Raw genomic sequence first — 14,139 nt, 5'->3', positions numbered from 1 at the left:
GTTAAGTTAGCAGAGAATATGACTAAAATAGAGAAAGAAGAATTAAAGAGATATGCTGCACTGAATACCAGGAACAACCTCACAGTAGATGGGTAGCAGAGAGCTTAACATCTTAGAATCTAAGCTAAGTTGAGGACCAAATGGCACTATCTCTTATGAATGTGTTGTTATAGTGGGTATTGTTGTTGGTGGGGTGTGTGTGTGGACAGTTACAAGAAAGAAGACGAGACAAATGCTGTTGGTAATATACTTAGTACTCCGGCTGGTTTTTATTTGCCCCTAGTACCACATAACGCTCCTCCAGTGCACCAAAGGGAACAGTCTCAGTAACTTCTGTTGGATAGTCAATTTTGGTTGCAGTGAAGGTGGAGAAAGAAAGGAAAGAAAGGAAAGAAAGGAAAGAAGGAAGGAAGGAAGAGAGAGAGAGAGAGGGAGGGAGGGAGGGAAAGAGGGAGAGAGAAAGAGAGAGAAAGAAAGAAAGGAAAGAGAGAGAGAAAGAGAGAGAGAAAGAAAGAAGAAAGAAAGAAAAAGAAAAAGAAAGAAAGAAAGAAGAGACAGAGAGAGAGAAAAAGAAAGAAAGAAAGAAAGAAAGAAAGAAAGAAAGAAAGAAAGAAAGAAAGAAAGAAAGAAAGAAAGAGACAAATAGGTTGGGAGTAGATTGTTGTAGACTTCATTACCTTTTTAAAATATATTTTTAATTTATATAAAAAATAACACGTGTATGGTTGATAATCAAAAAGTAGCTAAGGGCTTATGATGAAATGTTCTCAGTTATATCTCTTTCTTTTCTCTCTTTTTTTTTTTTTTGTTTTAAAAACGGAGTTTCACTCTTGTCGCTCAGGCTGGAGTGCAATGGCACGATCTTGGGTCACTGCAACCTCTGCCTTCTGAGTTTAAGTGATTCTCCTGTCTCAGCCTCCGAAGTAGCTGGGATTACAGGCGCCTGCCACCATGCCCAGCTAATTTTTGTATTTTTAGTAGAGACAGGATTTCACCATATTGGCCAGGCTGGTCTTGAACTCCTGACCTCAGGTGATCCGCCTGCCTCGGCCTCCCAAAGTGTTGGTATTACAGGTGTGAGCCACCATGCCTGGCCTATATCTCTTTCAATTGTCTACTTCCTCTATTGCAGAGATAGCTGTTTTTATTTTTTTAATTTTATTTTTTGAGATTGCTGTTTTTAAACTGCTTCTTCTAGCAGTTTCAACCTACCACCATATACTATGCACACATTACTTAAACATGATCTATTGGTTTCTGCTATGATAGATAAAATTCAGCATACTTTCTCATAACTTACTAAATTTCCTTTCCCCATACCAATATTATAATTGTTATACTTCTATTTCTGTTAATAAATTTCAATAATTTTTAAAATTCTTGTTCTATGAACTATGTGCAATAAATCTTGAATCCTCACATTCTAATGTGACTTAACTTCACCTTGTCTTTCTCTCATTCACCAAAATTTGTACATTTTAACTTTCACTTTGAACTGTTAAGGTTGATAAGATATAAATTCTATTTTGGATTTTTGTCTAGTAATTGATTATGAATTTTGCAAGTCAGTAAATATGTACTGTGCATTTTGTTATTGCTGTGCAATTACTTTTGCTCTGGTTATCAGTATTGTATGATTATGCTGTCTTTTTAAGCATCTTTTAATTTTGTAATGAAGATTTTATTTATATTTCAAATTTATTGCACTGACTTTTTATTACATTCTGAAGTTCTTAGTAACTTCTGAAGAATAATATCACATCTTTAATCTTTTTTTTCAGTTAGCTTCTTCCTGGAATCCTGAATCTTCCTGCTACAGGATTTAGAGTGAGTTTATACCTATTATATTCCTTCAAATAATTTTAAGAGATCATGATAAAGAATGAAGATAAATACTTGTGGCTACTCTTCTATTATGACCTTTGTATTTCCTTGACTGTTACTGGGGTAGGAGGATGCTTGCTAGAAGCTAAATCCAACCTAGCTTCTTTTTGGATATCTCAGGCTTCTCAAATTTTGTACTTATGAAACAGAGTTCATTTATCTACCCAGCTCCTAGCCCAGCCTTCACCTCTTTAAAATGCAAATGTTTTGGAAGAGACTGTATAGCCAAGACAATCCTAAGCAATAAGAACAAAGCTGGAGGCATCACGCTACCTGAATTCAAACTATATTACAAGGCAACAGTAACCAAAAAAACATGGTACTAGTACCAAAACAGATATATAGACCAAGGGAACAGAACAGAGGCCTCAGAAATAATACCACACATCTACAACAATCTGATCTTCGACAAACCTGAAAAAAACAAGCAATGGGGAAAGAATTCCCTATTTAATAAATGGTGCTGGGAAAAGTGCCTAGCCATATGCAGAGAATTAAAAATTGGACCCCTTCCTTACACCTTATACAAAAACTAACTCAAGATGGATTAAAGACTTAAACGTAAAACTCAAAACCATAAAAACCCTAGAAAAAACTTAGGCAATACCATTCAGGACATAGGTGTGGGGCAAAGACTTAATGACTAAAACACTAAAAGCAATTGCAACAAAAGCCAAAATTGACAAATGGGATCTAATTAAACTAAAGAGCTTCTGCACAGCCAAAGAAACTATCATCAGAGTAAACAGGCAACATACAGAATGGGAGAAAATTTTTGCAAGCTACCCATCTGACAAAGGTCTAATATCTAGAATCTACAAGGAAATTAAACAAATTTACAAGAAAAAAACAAACAACCCGATCAAAAAGTGGGCAAAGGATATGAACAGACACTTCTCAAAAGAAGACATTTATGGAACCAACAAACATATGAAAAAAAAGCTCATCATCACTGGTCAATGAGATACCATGTCATTAGAATGGCGATTATTAAAAAGTCAGGAAACAACAGATGCTGGCAAGGCTGTGGAGGAATAGGAATGCTTTTACACCATTGGTGGGAATGTAAATTAGTTCAACCATTATGGAAGACAGTGTGGCAATTCCTCAAGGATCTAGAACCAGAAATATCATTTGACCCAGTAATCCCATTACTGGGTTTATACCCAAAGGATTATAAATCATTCTACTATGAAGACACATGCACATGTATATGTATTGCAGCACTATTTACAATAGCAAAGACTTGGAACCAACCCAAATGCCCATCAATGATAGACTGGATAAAGAAAATGTGGCACATATACACCTTGGAATACTATGTAGCCACAACAAAGAATGGGTTCATGTCCTTTGCAGAGACACAGATGAAGCTGGAAGCCATCATTCTCAGCAAACTAACACAGGAACAGAAAACCAAACACTGCATGTTCTCACTCATAAGTGGGAGCTGAACAATGAGAATACATGGACACAGGGAGGGGAACATCACACACCAGGGTCTGTCAGGTAGTGGGGAGCAAGGTGAGGGAGAACATTAGGACAAATACCTAATGCATGCAGGGCTTAAAACCTAGATGACAGCTGATAGATGCAGTAAACCACCATGGCACATGTGTATCTATGTAACAAACCTGCACATTCTGCACACGTATCCCCGAAGTTAAAGTAAAATTTTAAAAATAAATAAATAAAATAAAATAGAAAAAGAGAAAATGCAAATGTTTTAGAATGGATTAAATTTCTCTCAATGTCAAACGCTTTTTTTTTTTTACTTTTTTTTTTTTTTTTTTTTTGAGACAGGGTCTCCCTCTGTCATCCAGGCTGGAGTGCAGGGGCTCCATCTCGGCTCACTACAACCTCTGCCTCCGGGTTCAAGTGATTCTCCTGCCTCAGCCTCCTGAGTATCTGGGAGTACAGGTGTGCACCATCACCCCTGGCAAATTTTTGTATTTTTCGTAGAGATGGGATTTCACCATGTTGCCCAGGCTAATTTCAAATTCCTGGGCTCAAGCGATTTTCTTTGCCCTCCCAAGGTGCTGGGATCACAAGCATGAGCCATTGTACCGGCCTCAAAGTGCTTTCTTAAGACTTTTTCTCATTTTACTTTTATAAAGCCTTAGGTAAATCACATCAGTATCCTAGTTTCAGTTACCATCCATTTGCCAATAAGTCCTGAGTTTGTATCTCCAGCTAAGTTCTCTCTTTTGAGCTCGATACTTACCTACCAGAAGGATCCTCTCTCAGACTTAACAGCACCCTGACACCAGCATGCATAGCGCGCATCATTGTCTTTCCTCCCGATTCTGCTCCTCTTGTGGTCCTTGCCACATGGCTTGCTCAAGCCAAGGATCTGGGAGTCACTCTTGACTCCTCTCTTTTTCTCACTTTCTTCATCTCACCAATAGTGAATTGCTATCAAATCTATCCATAAAGCTTTCTCAATTTCATTCCATTTCCTAATCCCCACTGTCAGCACGTTAGCTGATGCCACCATCTGAATTATTTCAGCACCTTCCTTCCCAACTTTTTTTTTTTTTTTTTTTTTTTTTTGAGACGGAGTCTCGTTCTGTCGCCCAGGCTGGAGTGCAGTGGCGCGATCTCTGCTCACTGCAAGCTCCGCCTCCCGGGTTCATGCCATTCTCCTGCCTCAGCCTCCTGAGTAGCTGGGACTGCAGGCGCCTGCCACCACGCCCAACTAGTTTCTTTGACTCTCTTTACCTCTGCCATGGACACCTGTTTTTCTCCATTGCTCTGATCATCTTTTAGGAGATTTTCCTTTAGGAAAGGGGAAGAGAGCCATAGATGCTCTTGCTACATACTTTCACATCATCCCAAGCTTTTCTATTCATAACAGTATCTTATTTTGTTGAATAATGTTTTTCTGCATCCTGTTCTATAAACAAAATAAAGTTGTATCTCTTACCCAGTGTTTTATTTCTGGTGCCTAGCACAATGTCTGAAGCATAGCAGAGGCTTAATACATGTTTTTGAGTGTTGAACAATTGAATGAATCTCATGCTTAGTATTTCTTTAGAAGCTCTTTTCCCACTTTGATCTCTCCAGCATATAAATATCAAATCAATTTAATTACATCCCAAGAGGCAGCTTTTGACTATACATGTCTCATTTGGTTATTAAAACATCCATTTTCCTCAATTTCACTTTTTAATGGAATTTTATCTTTCATTACTTACAAAACATTTTGTACTCTCATTTTTCTGCTTCCTACTTAGCAGGTCTATGAATGTGTACCATTTGCTATTTTCCAGGGCCTCTGGTTTCTCAGTACTCTTTTATAGTAATTAAGCTATGTTTTTTAATTCATGGAGACAAGTGTTCAATTAGAAGTATAATACAAGATTTTATCTGCTAAGGCAAACGTAATTGAATAGAGACAAAAATATTGTAAATATACCTGACAATTCAGGATATACATTAGTGAGCCTCTTAACCCTTGAATAAGTATCCTAATCAAGCATATCCTAAATACTTACCATTTAAATTCTAAAACAGGAACTGCCTTGGCCATGAATACATTGAATCACAAATATGTGATGTCATAGTGACCAAGTCATTTAATGACTCTTTACATAGTGATAAAAGATTCAATTTTTTAGTGATAAAACATTCAATTTTTGAAGAGTTCATTTGAGCAAGTAGTAGTTAGTGAATTGGATAGTGCCAGAGCACCAGTGGTTTGGGGCTCCAGTGAAGGAGTGTGGAGAGAAGACTTTTATAAGGTGAATGTAGAAGCAAGGCAAAGAATATATTTGATTAAAGTGGAACAGTTGCCTCAAAATCCCTAGCTAGAGGTTTGTTGGCAGTCTCTAATTGGTAAAACTTAAATTTCATTTTCCTAGGACTGTTCATGCTGAATTGGGTTTTGGCTTGCTCAGTGGCCTAGTTTGCTTAGTAGTAAGGATGGAAGCACAAAGAATACAAGAGAATATATGTGATAAAGTGGTAAAGAAGATGACGGTTGGAATTTCTATAAAATAAGCCTTGTTTTTATTCCAAAGTAAGAGGCAAAGGTCTTTGGTTAGATCTAGGGGTTGAAGAGAATGTCAGACAGGGTCTGTTATCTTTAGTATTTAGCATTGTACTTGGCTATTATGACTTAAATTGTCCCTTTCACCTCAAATTCATTTGCTGAAGTCCTAACCCCCAGTACCTCACCATGTTGCCCAGAATGTGACTATATTTGAAAATAGGTCATTGCAGATGTAATTAGTTAAGATGAGGTCACACTGGAATAGGGTGGGTTCTTAAACCAATATGTCTAGTGTAGTTATGAAAAAGGGAAGTTTGGACACAGACATACAAAAAAGAAAGATGGTATGAAGAAACATAGAAAATGATCAAGCCAAGGAGACAGATCTGGAATAAATCCTTTCTTCATAGCCTTTGGAAGGAGTCAGGCTTGCCAGCACACTGATCTTGGATTTTTAGCCTTCAGAACTGTGAGACAATAAATATCTGTTGTCTAAGCCTCTTAGGTCTAGGCAGTCCTAGGTATACTGGCCATGGTAGTAGGAAGTCAATACTTGGTGAATTAATAAATGGATAAATGAGTAAATAAATGCATGACTAAGTGGGGTGGGAGCTAGGGGAAGACTCTCAGGGTTGAGGAGAACAAGAAAAATTTTGGTCAGTTTTTAAGTTATCCCAAAACTTTGAAATAGTTCTTGGAGTTCAGTGGTGCTTTGGAGAGAACAGTAAATTTGAAATTCAAATGAAGATATGTGGAAGGAAGGTGATAAATTAGTGGTTTAGAAGTGATGAGACGGAGCAAAGCAAGAATAAACTTCTTTTCCTACCCCACTGAATTAAAGGGGAATTAGAAAAGGTGAACCTTTCATAATGTAAGCAGTTGAGGATATGGTTCAAGAAATTCTCATTATCTGCTGTTCTAGACCTCATGTACATCGACAGTCTTTGAAGTGCTCAGCAAGATCTCTTTTAAGCTACCAGCATCCATAAAACAGTTGATGTTGCGTCAGGAGCTCAAGGATGTGTGTGCATGCTAATGTTTTCCACTTTGATAATTGTAGCATTTTTTGGAATAGGTTCTTTGGATATTTTCCTATTGTCTACCTTGATAAAATGAATGTTTTCAGATGTCCTTCCTCACCTCTCCTTAGGTGCTTTGAACATGCAGTGATATGCTATAGAAGCCAAGAAGAAAATGCAAATGCCTTCTAGGTAATGAATATCAGAATTTAGTCATTATGTTTGAAAGATGTGTTTTATAGGCAATATCTATACACATGAACAACAGGTGAAAATGAGGGCTCTGTCTTGCTCTTAAAAATAACACAATATTAAAAATAAGACACTTGGCTAGACATTTATTTATTATATACACGTATTGATTCCCATAGGAAGTATTTATAAAATGATGTTGCCTCTTGGAAAAGCAGACACCTGGTGATCGCACTGCAGAAAGGATCCTTTGTGCATCATGACAGTCTCAGGGAGGTCAGTGAGCCCTGAAGCACGGTGCTCCTTGAACTTTGAAGAGTCCCCAGGCTAGATTCCCAAACACCTGGAGCCGTGACTCTTTACTGGGTTTGGATTCTTATTTTTGGAAAAAGCTTCCCATTTCTTCCACTTGCAGTTCTTTCACTACAATTGTTATGCTTCTAGTGCTTTAGAGCTAACCTAAAAATTATCTATTAAAGTCACACAATTGACTCCTATCCAGGGGGATCATACAGAGTACATGTGTTAGTGGGTTACTTTTATGGTGAGCTCATTTGCTTGGGTGGTAGGTAATCTATGAGATGATTATAGAGTTGCTATCCCACTGCTTATGTGGGTGCAAGTAATTAACATGGTTTTCCTGCTCTAGGAAGTTGTAGGGGAGCAAAATATGCCACTCCAAAATGTGTTACCTTGGCGTAAAGATTATTTTGAGTTGGAGGCAAATAAGAAACAACAGATGAAGAAAGAAACCTTTCCAGAGCTTCTCTTATTTAACTAAAAGCAGAAATTTCTGAGAAATGAGAACCACCATAAACCATCTCTCTTGGGGAAGTTTTATGACCACAAAAAAGATGGAAAGTCAGTCCTGAGATGCACCTGAATAAACAAATCTTACTCTGTTTCCCCCACATAGTTACCTTCCCACAGTTTGCCACCTTTGGAAGCCTAAAACCCTTTTCCTTTGTCTTGTCCCTTCTCTATAAATTTCTTGTTCTTTGCTAAGAGGCTATATAAGCTGAAGTTCTAACCACAACTTTGAGTTACTCATCAATGAGGTTTCTTCCGTGTGATGTGCACTACACACATTCATAAACTGTTTATTTTTTTCTTGTGAATGTGTCTCTTGTCAGTCTAATACTCAGGGATCCAGTCAATGTACCTTAGATGGGAAGAAGAAAAAGAAAATTTTTCCTCCCATCCAAAATCATCTAAACCTATTTCTTCTTCTGCAGAACTTGTTGAGCTACTAAAACATATCTTTAGCAAGTGGGATAAGGAGAAATATGACATGCCACCCAAGTCAGGAAACTGCCTCCTCTCTAAGACTTTCTCTCAGTTCCATGTTGCTATTCAACCTCGCACTAAGTCATGCTCCATGGTTAACCTCTTTTTTAAGCTCTCCTAACTGTGAGCTTCTGATTTGTAGCCTCTTGTCCTGGAGTAGGCTTGTGTCTATTTCCCACCTGTATTTATCTTTTTAATCAGGATAATGCTGTTTGCATTAGCCAGTTCCATGAGTTCAACCTACAATCTCTTAGGGAAGGTGTTATTATAAATTCCAAAGGACCTACCAAATGGCTAGACACACATGAAACACTGAGGAAATACAAAATGGTGCACACATTAGTTGATGGGGACTGTCTTACCATTACACACTGCCTGAACTCCAATTACATTAAAATAGTTAAGAGTTTGGCAACCAGGTGGGGCAATCAGGCCACTTGAGAACCAAAGTAAACCTGGCGAGAAACAAATGGATTGTTTCTAAATACCAGTTTATTAATGTTATTAATGTTTATCATTTTAGCTAACATTTGTTGAGTACTTGTTCTGTGCCAAACGCCAGAGCTAAATGCTTTACATTTAACAGTAATTATGGGGATGATATTATTATCTCTTTCTTGGATGAGGAAATTAAAGCTTGGAGAAATTAAGCAAGATGCTCCAAGTCACAGAATTTAAATGGCACATAAGTGGTTGGGATTTGAACCTGGATCTGTTTAAACTTACAGTATGTGGTCTTGACAAGGGAGATGCCCTTTGTTGTTATGTTTGGGAAGTGGTGGACCCAACTGCTCTCAGAGAGCAAACACTGTCAGAGAGCAGTGTTGCTCAGAGGATTCTGCCAGTAACTGTCTCTAAAAACAGTCTCTTTATACCCAGTAATGGGATTGCTGGATCAAATGGTATTTCTGGTTCTAGATCCTTGAGAAATCACCACACTGTCTTCGACAATGGTTGAACTAATTTACACTCCCACCAACAGTGTAAAAACATTCCTATTTCTCCACATCCTTGCCAGCATCTCTTGTTTCCAGATTTTTTAATGATCGCCATTCTAACTGGCATGAGATGGTATCTCATTATGGTTTTGATTTGCATTTTTCTAATGACCAGTGATGATGAACTTTTATTCAGAAGTTTGTTGGCCACATAAATGTCTTCTTTCGAGGAGTGTCTGTTCATATCCATCGCCCACTTTTTGATGGTTTTTTTTCTTGTAAATTTGTTTAAGTTCCTGGATATTAGGCCTTTGTCAGATAGATAGACTGCAAAATTTTTCTCCTATTCTGTAGGTTACCTATTTACGCTGATGACAGTTTATTTTGCTGAGCAGAAACTCTTTAGTTTAATTAGATCCCACTTGTCAATTTTGACTTCTGTTGCAATTGCTTTTAGTGTTTTAGTCATGAAGTCTTTGCCCATGCCTATAAATCATTCTACTATAAAAACACACGCACACGTAAGTTTATTGCAGCACTATTTACAATAGCAAAGACTTGGAACCAACCCAAATGCCCATCAATGATAGACTGGATAAAGAAAATGTGGCACATATACACCTTGGAATACTATGTAGCCACAACAAAGAATGGGTTCATGTCCTTTGCAGAGACATAGATGAAGCTGGAAGCCATCATTCTCAGCAAACTAACACAGGAACAGAAAAGCAAACACTGCATGTTCTCACTCATAAGTGGGAGTTGAACAATGAGAACACTTGGACACTGGGAGGGGAACATCACACACCGGAGCCTGTCGAGGGGTGGGTGGCAAGGGCAGGGAGAGCATTAGGACAAATACCTAATGCGTGCAGAGATTAAAACCTAGATGATGGGTTGATGGGTGCAGCAAACCACCATGGCACATGTACACCTATGTAACAAACCGGCACGTTCAGCACATGTATCCCAGAACTTAAAAATAAAAAAATAAAAAGAAATAAAAAGAAAAAAGAAAATGGGCACAAAGAAACTCTTGGAGATAATGGGAAAAAAATCTCTTTCTTCAGCTTGCTCTTCAGCCTTCACTTAACACTGCACCATTCTTAGAAATTTTTATTAAGTTGTTTCTAGTTTTAGGTTGATTTTCCTTGTTTCATGTTCTTTTCACAGGTTATGACACCAGTTTGACCTGAGGAAGTGATCTTTGCCTTACCACTCCCACTCCATAAGAATAAAGGGACATCAGAAGTTTCCTTCTGCAATGACTGCATAACCTACCCCGTCCCCATAAAGGGTATAAACTCAGATGACCTTAGTTATTATTCCCACGGTGATTTTAGAAAGAGTTTATGTGTGCATATGCAAGTGTGCATACACACTGGAACAGCAAAGATAAAACATGATACATTGTTGTTAACCTTCAAGTCTCTTTATATTCTTTAGTAATTGCACAAGAGGGCAAGAGTCACATGTGAAACTAATTACAGAAGATCATATTGAGTAGTGTACCCATTAAAATGCTGTTGTGAGTTTACATTATTCATGAAAAGATTGAATATGAGAAAAAATTCTGATTTTTATAGGTTATTTCCAAAAGGAGTCGACTCCATTTTAAAAATGCTACTGTTTGAGAGGGTCTCCCTATTTCAATGAAATGACTATCTGAAAAGTACACATATTGTTTTGTTTATAAAAAATCTCTGGTGTGTTTTGTTTGGCCTTTTCTAACCACATCACTTAGCAAATTGGTTTTTGCCCAAATGTTTTATACATGCTGTATTATTTGACCATCTGTTGTCTTTGACACATTTTCTGAGTTTTATTTATTTTTAAAAAGTTGTTTCTCAGTGAGTTGCTCATTTTACTACTTATACAGATACTCATGTTGTATGTGAAATAAAGACCATTTGTTGTCTTTTAAAAGATCAGTGTATTTCTGTCTGAGAAACATTCCCAGCTTCTATATAATATGTGTTTTCATGTACAGCTGCCAGTCTTGGTTGATGGACTGCAATGAAAATTGGTCAGCACAAGTGACCAGAGAGCTTGGTGGATGAGGCACAGAGAGGAGAGCGTAAGGTCACAAGTTGGAGAAAGCCAAGTGAGTCAACATTGCAAGATGAGAAAAGCAAGTACTGTAAATTCAGAGGATGAAGCTGACATCAGAGTCAAGAGCTAGCGACATCACGGGCATAGGCGCATGGAAAGACTACTGAAGAGTTGTAGCAGAAGTTTGGAGGGGCTGGTACAATTCAGACAGAAAGATCAAGGAACAGAATCAAACAGAGCAAAAACATGGAAACGTGAGAGTTTGAGAGTCTAATAACAGGGGATGGGTCCGTAACTGTGTCTTAGAAGAATATAATTCCTCATCTCTGGAAAAAGGAAGGATGATGTCTGAGAGTTGGGTAGTACTTCCTAGACTAGAGAAACGCATACCACTGAGGTGTTTTGGGTAAATCGTCTCAGTAAGGGGAAGGTTAAGCTCTCCTGGAATATTGACTTTTTGACTGGCATATGCTGAGTAATAATGATATAATACTTGTGGTTGGTAAGGCTTACTTGGGAATTATGACATAAAGTAAGTACTAAATGACAATCTTGTTTGGGTATCAGATACCAGCTAAATTGGCCATGGTCAGGAGTCTCAGCTATTAATATTTGCCCATCTTCTGAATAGCATTATTGGGTTTTGATTTTCAATAATCTTAAAATGCATCTCTGCTGTAAATAAAGAGGAAATTATGAAATGATTTTAGACATTCAAGTTTGAGGCTAGTATTCTTATGAAAATAAGCAATCCATTTTCCCAATACAACCCATTCTTGCTCAGCAGTCACAGCCCTTGCTGTGACAGAAAACTCCAACTTCTATGGCAAGATCAGAGTTGCCAAGCACTTGCTAAGGTCAGTAATATGATTCATGGAAGCAAAACTGGGAATTCTTGGAAAGGCTAGCTGCTGGTTTAGGCAGCTGGTCTGATGACAGACATAGCAGATAGCTCAGAAAGGCAGACTTTGGAACACTACATGTGGATCTTTCCACAAACATGAATCTTTCTTGGAAAGTGTATTCAGTTTATTAGACATGGTAGTCTTCTTCCTTATCAGGGATAAATGCTTCCATTGACCAATGTCAAAAGACTAAATCCCACCATTAGTTTCAGAAATCTCAAAGAACAGAGCTTTAAAAGAGGTACAAGTGTTTTCTTCTTTTAAGAGATATTTGAAACTCTGGCAAGGGTCTTGAACTATAATTTGTATAAATTGGGATGCATTCATGGAAAAAGAGGCTATTGTGCAAACTACTGGGATGCAGGGATACTCACATAAAAATGAGTAAATTTAGACTTTACTTCTCTTTCTCCTGCTGATTGAATTTACTTGATGACCTTAGATGAGTCATGTAATGTCTTTGTATCTCAACTTTTTCCTTTGAAAATGTAAATAAGGTTGACATACAGTAAAAGTAAGAGTTTGTTTCTAGTCCATGGCTCTTTGGATATTTTGTATATACTTGTAACATCGCCTGTGTTCCAAATAAATTCCTCAATAAATCAGATTTTGGAAAAATCTGACATGAAGATGGCAAACCCTATCTATTTTTTTGTTTGAAGTCGATTCATGACAGAAAAATGAGGTTTGATATTCATTGCCTTTTCTTCTCCCTAAAATACCAATTTTTTGGAACAAAATAGAATTGCTGCTTCTTTCAAGTTATTTTTTCAAGAAGAATTTGAACTTGCTCATTGCATTTTATTCTAAAGAAAATTGTGCTTTTAAAAGCCCTCTCCCCCTATATTTTATAAGCAAATTCTGTTTTGAGATTAAATTTGTTATCTTTTTAAATTTTAAAGTAATTGACTTGGAGACCCCTCTCTCAATTTAAACTAAGAATATAAAATTTCTCAAAAATCATCCTGAATAAAATTGATAATAAAGGGTTTTATACAACTTGCCTCAGTTTACCATTAAAACACTAATTCAGATTCTGTTGTTAATTTCAGAATGAGGAGACAGTAGAAAACAAGGCGACACTTACTGCCCAGAGAGATCTTTGATTTACATCATTGATTGATGGGATTATTTTACTTATGTAATGAAATTCCTGATTCTAATTACACATACCTTAAAATTATTTAATTACATGTGAAGTTGGATTTCAAACTTGTTTGCTTAATGGAATCACTGGGGGAACTTACAATTGCTGCATATACAGGTCTTTCCTCCAGATATCCTGATTCAATCGATCTGGGTTTGGCTTTGGAATCAGGAGTTTTAAGAGCTCATCGTGTGATCTTAATAGTTCAGCTACTGGTCTAGAGATGGGACATGATTGGGAATCAAAAGACATCGGCTTCAATAATAATCTTCATTAAATAGAAGGTACCTGAGGATAAGACAGGAGGCAGAAGGCAAACACTGCATCTACCATACTACCTCTAGCTAAGATGAAGCTTCAGGATGATAGATTAGTTTTTTTAATTCTTCTCATCTAGAAGATCTGACCTGGCAAAATATTGCTTTGGATTCACAGTGATGAAATTGTCATAGCTTCTGGAGGGGTTATCTGACTAATTCCCGGATGTGTACATTTTCTGTGTTATAGTAATAATGGATAGAAATAAATCGTTGGCCTTTTAAAATCAGGTTTTTTTTTTTGGCAACAGCAGCACAATGTAATAAAAAATAAAACATCTTCTAAGACTGCAGTGTAATTTCTCTTTCAAAAGCTTTGAGACCAATTTTTCTTATAAGTATAATGAAAAACCTTGCTCTGTCATGAGTATTGAATACTTAAAAGGGTCTGAACAGAATTTGAA

The 14,139-nt window shown here is 37.2% G+C and overlaps 1 long non-coding RNA gene across 1 annotated transcript in view; it reads left to right on the top strand.

Moving 5' to 3' along the window:
- The window catches only part of LOC103236449 (uncharacterized), a 111,641-nt gene extending 97,974 nt beyond the window's left edge, over positions 1 to 13,667 (top strand). Inside the window, exons 2-3 of the long non-coding RNA XR_005238728.2 lie at positions 1,782 to 1,827; positions 10,488 to 13,667. This is a non-coding gene — a long non-coding RNA (uncharacterized lncRNA). The remainder of the gene's footprint in view (positions 1 to 1,781; positions 1,828 to 10,487) is intronic.
- The last annotated feature ends 472 nt before the right edge of the window (positions 13,668 to 14,139 follow it).

The sequence above is a fragment of the Chlorocebus sabaeus genome, chromosome 7, assembly GCF_047675955.1.
Source record: "Chlorocebus sabaeus isolate Y175 chromosome 7, mChlSab1.0.hap1, whole genome shotgun sequence".
Taxonomy (NCBI): domain Eukaryota; kingdom Metazoa; phylum Chordata; class Mammalia; order Primates; family Cercopithecidae; genus Chlorocebus; species Chlorocebus sabaeus.
The sequence above is the reverse complement of the archived record's forward strand: the minus strand, read 5'-3'. Positions and strand labels throughout refer to the sequence as shown.